This window comes from Oncorhynchus kisutch, linkage group LG29 (genome assembly GCF_002021735.2).
Source record: "Oncorhynchus kisutch isolate 150728-3 linkage group LG29, Okis_V2, whole genome shotgun sequence".
NCBI lineage: Eukaryota > Metazoa > Chordata > Actinopteri > Salmoniformes > Salmonidae > Oncorhynchus > Oncorhynchus kisutch.
In genome coordinates, this window is record NC_034202.2 from 41,858,925 (window position 1) to 41,866,477 (window position 7,553).

Consider the following 7,553-nt stretch of genomic DNA (forward strand, 5'->3'; position numbering starts at 1 on the left):
ACATGTTGTATTGTAGATATTGTGGTGGGTATTATACATGTTGTATTGTAGTGGTGGTATTATACATGTTGTATTGTAGTGGTGGGGGTATTATACATGTTGTATTATAGTGGTGGTGGTATTATACATGTTGTATTGTAGATATGTGGTGGTGGTATTATACATGTTGTATTGTAGTGGTGGTATTATACATGTTGTATTGTAGTGGTGGTATTATACATGTTGTATTGTAGTGGTGGTGGTATTATACATGTTGTATTGTAGTGGTGGTGGTATTATACATGTTGTATTGTAGTGGTGGTCTTATACATGTGGTATTGTAGTGGTGGTGGGGTATTATACATGTTGTATTGTAGTGGTGGTATTATAGATGTTGTATTGTAGTGGTGGTGGTATTATACATGTTGTATTGTAGTGGTGGTGGTATTATACATGTTGTATTGTAGTGGTGGTGGTATTATACATGTTGTATTGTAGTGGTGGTGGTATTATACATGTTGTATTGTAGTGGTGGTGGTATTATACATGTTGTATTGTAGTGGTGGTGGTGGTATTATACATGTTGTATTGTAGTGGTGGTGGTATTATACATGTTGTATTGTAGTGGTGGTGGTATTATACATGTTGTATTGTAGTGTTGGTATTATACATGTTGTATTGTAGTGGTGGTATTATACATGTTGTATTGTAGTGGTGGTGGTATTATACATGTTGTATGTAGTGGTGGTATTATACATGTTGTATTGTAGTGGTGGTATTATACATCTTGTATTGTAGTGGTGGTGGTATTATACATGTTGTATTGTAGTGGTGGTATTATACATGTTGTATTATAGATATGTAGTGGTATTATACATGTTGTATTGTAGTGGTGGTGGTATTATACATGTTGTATTGTAGTGGTGGTGGTATTATACATGTTGTATTGTAGTGGTGGTATTATACATGTTGTATTGTAGTGGTGGTATTATACATGTTGTATTGTAGTGGTGGTATTATACCTGTTGTATTATAGTGGTGGTGGGTATTATACATGTTGTATTGTAGTGGTGGTGGTATTATACATGTTGTACTGTAGTGGTGGGTGTATTATACTGTTGTATTGTAGTGGTGTATTATACATGTTGTATTGTAGATATGTAGTAGTGGTATTATACATGTTGATTGTAGTGGGTGTATGGTATTATACATGTTGTATTGTAGATATGTAGTGGTGGTATTATACATGTTGTATTGTGGTGGTGGTATTATACATGTTGTATTGTGGTGGTGGTATTATACATGCTGTATTGTAGATATGTAGTAGTGGTATTATATATGTTGTATTGTAGTTGGTAGTATTATTCATGTTGTATTGTAGTGGTGGTGGTTATTATACATGTTGTATTGTAGATATGTAGTGGTTGGTATTTTACATGTGTGTATTGTAGAGTAGTGGTGGTGGTATTATACATGTTGTATTGTAGTGGTGGTGTGGATTATACATGTTGTATTTGTAGATATGTAGTGGTGGTATTATACATGTTGTATTGTAGTGGTGGTGGTATTATACATGTTGTATTGTAGTGGTTGTATTATACATGTTGTATTGTTGTGGTGGTGGTATTATACATGTTTGTATTGTAGTGGTGGTGGTATTATACATGTTGTATTGTAGTGGTGGTGGTATTATACATGTTGTATTGTAGTGGTGGTATTATACATGTTGTATTGTAGTGGTGGTGGGTATTATACATGTTGTATTGTAGTGGTGGTATTATACATGTTGTATTGTAGTGGTGGTATCATACATGTTGTATTGTAGTGGTGGTATTATGCATGTTGTATTGTAGTGGTGGTGGTATTATACATGTTGTATTGTAGTGGTGGTATTATACATGTTGTATTGTAGATATGTAGTGGTGGTATTATACATGTTGTATTGTAGTGGTGGTATTATACATGTTGTATTGTAAATATGTAGTGGTGGTATTATACATGTTGTATTGAAGTGGTGGTATTCTACATGTTGATTGTAGTGGTGGTATTATACATGTTGTATTGTAGATATGTAGTGGTGGTATTATACATGTTGTATTGTAGTGGTGGTATTATACATGTTGTATTGTAGTGTGGTGGTATTATCCATGTTGTATTGTAGTGGGTGGTATTATACATGTTGTACTGTAGTGGTGGTGGTATATACATGTTGTATTGTAGTGGTGGTGGTATTATACATTTTGTATTGTAGTGGTGGTGGTATTATACATGTTGTATTGTAGATATGTAGTGGTGGTATTATACATGTTGTATTGTAGTGGTGGTATTATACATGTTGTATTGTAGTGGTGGTATTATACATGTTGTATTGTAGTGGTGGTATTATACATGTTGTATTGTAGATATGTCAGTGGTGGTATATATACATGTTGTATTGTCAGTGGTGGTATTATACATGTTGTATTGTAGTGGTGTGTGGTATTATACATGTTGTAGATATGTAGTGGGTGGTATTATACATGTTGTATTGTAGTGGTGGTGGTATTATACATGTTGTATTGTAGTGGTGGTGGTATTATACATGTTGTATTGTAGTGGTGGTGGTATTATACATGTTGTATTGTAGTGGTGGTGGTATTATACATGTTGTATTGTAGTGGTGGTGGTATTATACATGTTGTATTGTAGTGGTGGTGGTATATACATGTTGTATTGTAGTGGTGGTGGTATTATACATGTTGTATTGTGGTGGTGGTGGTATTATACATGTTGTATTGTAGTGGTGGTGGTATTATACATGTTGTATTGTAGTGGTGGTATTATACATGTTGTATTGTAGTGGTGGTATTATACATGTTGTATTGTAGTGGTGGTGGTATTATACATGTTGTATTGTAGTGGTGGTATTATACATGTTGTATTGTAGTGGTGGTGGTATTATACATGTTGTATTGTAGTGGTGGTGGGTATTATACATGTTGTATTGTAATGGTGGTGGTATTATACATGTTGTATTGTAGTGGTGGTATTATACATGTTGTATTGTAGTGGTGGTGGTGGTATTATACATGTTGTATTGTAGTGGTGGTATTATACATGTTGTATTGTAGTGGTGGTGGTATTATACATGTTGTATTGTAGTGGTGGTGGTATTATACATGTTGTATTGTAGTGGTGCTATTATACATGTTGTATTGTAGTGGTGGTGGTGGTATTATACATGTTGTATTGTAGTGGTGGTATTATACATGTTGTATTGTAGTGGTGGTGGTATTATACATGTTGTATTGTAGATATGTAGTGGTGGTATTATACATGTTGTATTGTAGATATGTAGTGGTGGTATTATACATGTTGTATTGTAGTGGTGGTATTATACATGTTGTATTGTAGTGGTGGTATTATACATGTTGTATTGTAGTTGTGGTGGTATTATACATGTTGTATTGTAGTGGTGGTATTATACATGTTGTATTGTAGTGGTGGCATTATACATGCTGTATTGTAGTGGTGGTATTATACATGTTGTATTGTAGTGGTGGTATTATACATGTTGTATTGTAGATATGTAGTGGTGGTATTATACATGTTGTATTGTAGTGGTGGTATTATACATGTTGTATTGAATTAGTGGTGGTGGTATTATACATGTTGTATTGTAGTGGTGGTATTATACATGTTGTATTGTAGTGGTGGTGGTATTATACATGTTGTATTATAGTGGTGGTGGTATTATACATGTTGTATTGTAGTGGTGGTGGTATTATACATGTTGTATTGTAGTGGTGGTGGTATTATACATGTTGTATTGTAGTGGTGGTGGTATTATACATGTTGTATTGTAGTGGTGGTGGTATTATACATGTTGTATTGTAGTGGTGGTATTATACATGTTGTATTGTAGTGGTGGTGGTATTATACATGTTGGATTGTAGTGGTGGTATTATACAGACAGAGAGAGGACGTCATCAACATGCTCCATCAACCTTTTTACCCCTGAGGTGTGTGTGTTCTAGGCCAGACGGAGAGAGGACATCATCAACATGCTACATCAACAGAGACAGAAGAGGATCCAGGTGAAACACACACACAGTGTTACTATACTTGTGAGGACTTTTTGGGGACCATCAATTGATTCCCTAAACCTAACGTTAAACCTAACCCTAATTCTAACCCCTTAAACCTAACCCTAATTCTAACCCTAACCCCCTAAACCTAACCTTAAACCTAACCCTAATTCTAACCCTAACCCCCTAAACCTAACCTTAAACCTAATCGTAATTCTAACCCTAACCCCCTAAACCTAAAATATATATATTTTTTCTTGGTTTACTATTCTTGTGAGAATAGCACTAAAGTACACACACACACACACACACACACACACACACACACACACACACACACACACACACACAAACACAAACACACTACCACAATGTACAGCACATGTGATCACTGAATGTTCAGGTCACATGACCCTGTTTGCCTGCTGGGTGCAAAGCTTATGCAAGGCTTTAGGGCTCCAGACAGAATAACATAAACCTCTGTGTGTTTGTCTTTGTGTGTGTATATCTCTGTGTGTATGTGTGTGTGTGTATGTGACAGAGGGAAACAGTCTCGCTCCTCTACAAGCCTAGGCAGAGGGACAGGAGTGAGAGGTACGTGACACTGTGTGTGTGGTGCCTGTGTTCCGCTGAAGCTGCAGAGTAAATCAGTGTGTGTGTGTGTGTGTGTGTGTGTGTGTGTGTGTGTGTGTGTGTGTGTGTGTGTGTGTGTGTGTGTGTGTGTGTGTGTGACAGGCTGGCTCTTAACCCCCCAGGGCACCTGGACACAGACGTGGAGGAGGTCCGAAGGCTTCAGTAACACACAGACCTCGGTGTCAGAACAGAACCAGGCGGATCCATGTCTGCAGGAGTTGATGTTTTAGTTACAATGACTTCCTGTTTTTATAAAGTCTGTCTATGATTAACTGGGTGGAAATATTGTCCTTTTTTGTATGAAGGATGTTATCTTTAAAAGAGAGGGATGTCCGTTATTTAAAAGAGAGGGTTGTCCGTTATTTAAAGGAGAGGGTTGTCCGTTATTTAAAAGAGAGGGTTGTCCGTTATTTAAAGGAGAGGGATGTCCGTTATTTAAAAGAGAGGGTTGTCCGTTATTTAAAGGAGAGGGTTGTCCGTTATTTAAAAGAGAGGGCTGTCCGTTATTTAAAAGAGAGGGATGTCCGTTATTTAAAAGAGAGGGTTGTCCGTTATTTAAAGGAGAGGGTTGTCCGTTATTTAAAAGAGAGGGCTGTCCGTTATTTAAAAGAGAGGGATGTCCGTTATTTAAAAGAGAGGGTTGTCCGTTATTTAAAAGAGAGGGTTGTCCGTTATTTAAAAGAGAGGGTTGTCCGTTATTTAAAGGAGAGGGTTGTCCGTTATTTAAAAGAGAGGGCTGTCCGTTATTTAAAAGAGAGGGATGTCCGTTATTTAAAAGAGAGGGATGTCCGTTATTTAAAAGAGAGGGTTGTCCGTTATTTAAAAGAGAGGGTTGTCCGTTATTTAAAAGAGAGGGTTGTCCGTTATTTAAAATAGAGGGTTGTCCGTTATTTAAAAGAGAGTGATGTCCGTTATTTAAAAGAGAGGGTTGTCCGTTATTTAAAAGAGAGGGATGTCCGTTATTTAAAAGAGAGGGTTGTCCGTTATTTAAAAGAGAGGGATGTCCGTTATTTAAAAGAGAGGGTTGTCCGTTATTTAAAAGAGAGGGTTGTCCGTTGTTTAAAAGAGAGGGTTGTCCGTTGTATAAAAGAGCGGGATCTCAAAAGTTTGGACACTACAGAGAATACCGATTTTTGGGATGTCTCGTGGTCTGACAACCACCCCTCTAGCTCTGTCACCTTTCACTGCAGATGTCTCGTGGTCTGACAACCACCCCTCTAGCTCTGTCACCTTTCACTGCAGATGTCTCATGGTCTGACAACCACCCCTCTAGCTCTGTCACCTTTCACTGCAGATGTCTCGTGGTCTGACACCACCCCTCTAGCTCTGTCACCTTTCACTGCAGATGTCTCGTGGTCTGACAACCACCCCTCTAACTCTGTCACCTTTCACTGCAGATGTCTCGTGGTCTGACAACCACCCCTCTAGCTCTGTCACCTTTCACTGCAGATGTCTCTTGGTCTGACAACCACCCCTCTAGCTCTGTCACCTTTCACTGCAGATGTCTCATGGTCTGACACCACCCCTCTAGCTCTGTCACCTTTCACTGCAGATGTCTCATGGTCTGACACCACCCCTCTAGCTCTGTCACCTTTCACTGCAGATGTCTCGTGGTCTGACAACCACCCCTGTAACTCTGTCACCTTTCACTGCAGATGTCTCATGGTCTGACAACCACCCCTGTAACTCTGTCACCTTTCACTGCAGATGTCTCATGGTCTGACAACCACCCCTCTAACTCTGTCACCTTTCATTGCAGATGTCTCGTGGTCTGACAACCACCCCTCTAACTGTCACCTTTCACTGCAGATGTCTCATGGTCTGACAACCACCCCTCTAACTCTGTCACCTTTCACTGCAGATGTCTCATGGTCTGACAACCACCCCTCTAACTCTTTCACTGCAGATGTCTCATGGTCTGACAACCACCCCTCTAACTCTGTCGCCTTTCACTGCAGATGTCGCGTGGTCTGACAATCACCCCTCTAACTCTGTCACCTTTCACTGCAGATGTCTCGTGGTCTGACAACCACCCCTCTAACTCTTTCACTGCAGATGTCTCGTGGTCTGACAACCACCCCTCTAACTCTGTCTCCTTTCACTGCAGATGTCTCATGGTCTGACAACCACCCCTCTAACTCTTTCACTGCAGATGTCTCGTGGTCTGACAACCACCCCTCTAGCTCTGTCACCTTTCACTGCAGATGTCCGACGTAGACGGATGTGGTGGATTGAGATGCAGCCCATGAAAAAAACACATCTCTAGTCTCTTTGTCGTTCTCTGTTTCTCTGTCTGTCCGTCTGGCAATTCAATACATGGCGTGAATGGGTGGTTGCCACCGTTACCAAAGCATTTTCTATGAAGTATAACATAAATTAACAATATGTTTGAGCAACTATAAAAATATACACGACATGACCAAAAGTATGTGGACACCTGCTAGTCGAACATCTCATTCCAAATCATGGGCATTAATACGGAGTTGGTCTCCCCTTTGCTGCTATAACAGCCTCCACTCTTCTGGGAAGGCTTTCCACTAGATGTTGAAACATTGCTGCTATAACAGCCTCCACTCCTCTGGGAAGGCTTTCCACTAGATGTTGGAACATTGTTGCTATAACAGCCTCCACTCTTCTGGGAAGGCTTTCCACTAGATGTTGGAACATTGCTGCTATAACAGCCTCCACTCTTCTGGGAAGGCTTTCCACTAGATGTTGGAACATTGTTGCTATAACAGCCTCCACTCCTCTGGGAAGGCTTTCCACTAGATGTTGGAACATTGTTGCTATAACAGCCTCCACTCTTCTGGGAAGGCTTTCCACTAGATGTTGGAACATTGCTGTCGGGACTTGCTTCCATTCAGCCACAAGAGC

The 7,553-nt window shown here is 39.4% G+C and overlaps 1 long non-coding RNA gene across 1 annotated transcript; it reads left to right on the forward strand.

Moving 5' to 3' along the window:
* Positions 1–3,916: 3,916 nt before the first annotated feature.
* LOC109885197 (uncharacterized) lies at positions 3,917–7,160 on the forward strand. The gene is made up of 3 exons (XR_002254513.2): positions 3,917–4,055; positions 4,588–4,640; positions 4,782–7,160. It is a non-coding gene; the product is annotated as an uncharacterized LOC109885197 (long non-coding RNA).
* Positions 7,161–7,553: the final 393 nt, after the last annotated feature.